This window comes from Triticum aestivum, chromosome 2B (assembly GCF_018294505.1).
Source record: "Triticum aestivum cultivar Chinese Spring chromosome 2B, IWGSC CS RefSeq v2.1, whole genome shotgun sequence".
Taxonomy (NCBI): domain Eukaryota; kingdom Viridiplantae; phylum Streptophyta; class Magnoliopsida; order Poales; family Poaceae; genus Triticum; species Triticum aestivum.
In genome coordinates this window covers 798,001,530-798,002,101 of record NC_057798.1, presented here as the reverse complement: position 1 = coordinate 798,002,101, position 572 = coordinate 798,001,530, and positions in this window count along the sequence as shown.

The following is a 572-nucleotide window of genomic DNA, read 5'->3' as shown; positions in this document are numbered from 1 at the left end:
TGGTGGCGATGCGCGGGCGCGGGGCGCGTCGGCGCGGTGGCGGGCGTCTGGCGGCGGCGTCGCAGACGTGTGGCCCGGCGCGGTGGGCTGCGCGGTGGCGGCACCCGTCGCGGCCGCGGCGGCCTGATCTGGTCCAGTCCGGGCCAGATTCAGGCGGCGGCGGCGGCGGATGGCTCGATGTTGGGAAATGTAGCATGCAATTTCAAAAAAATTCCTACGCTCACACAAGATCTATCTAGGATATGCAGCAATGAGAGGGGGAGAGTGTGTCAACGTACCCTCGTATACCAAAAACGGAAGCGTTTGCTCAACGCGGTTGATGTAGTCGAACGTCTTCTCATTCCGACCGATCAAGTACCGAACGTACGGCACCTCCAAGTTCTGCACACGTTCAGCGCGATGACATCCCTGGAGCTCTTGATCCAGCGGAGGGTCGAAGGACTAGATGAGTTCCGTCAGCACGACGACGTGGTGATGGTGATGGTGATGTGATCTGCAGGGCTTCGCCTAAGCACCACGAGAATATAACCGGAGGCATAAACTATGGAGGGGGGGGGGGGCGCCGCACACGG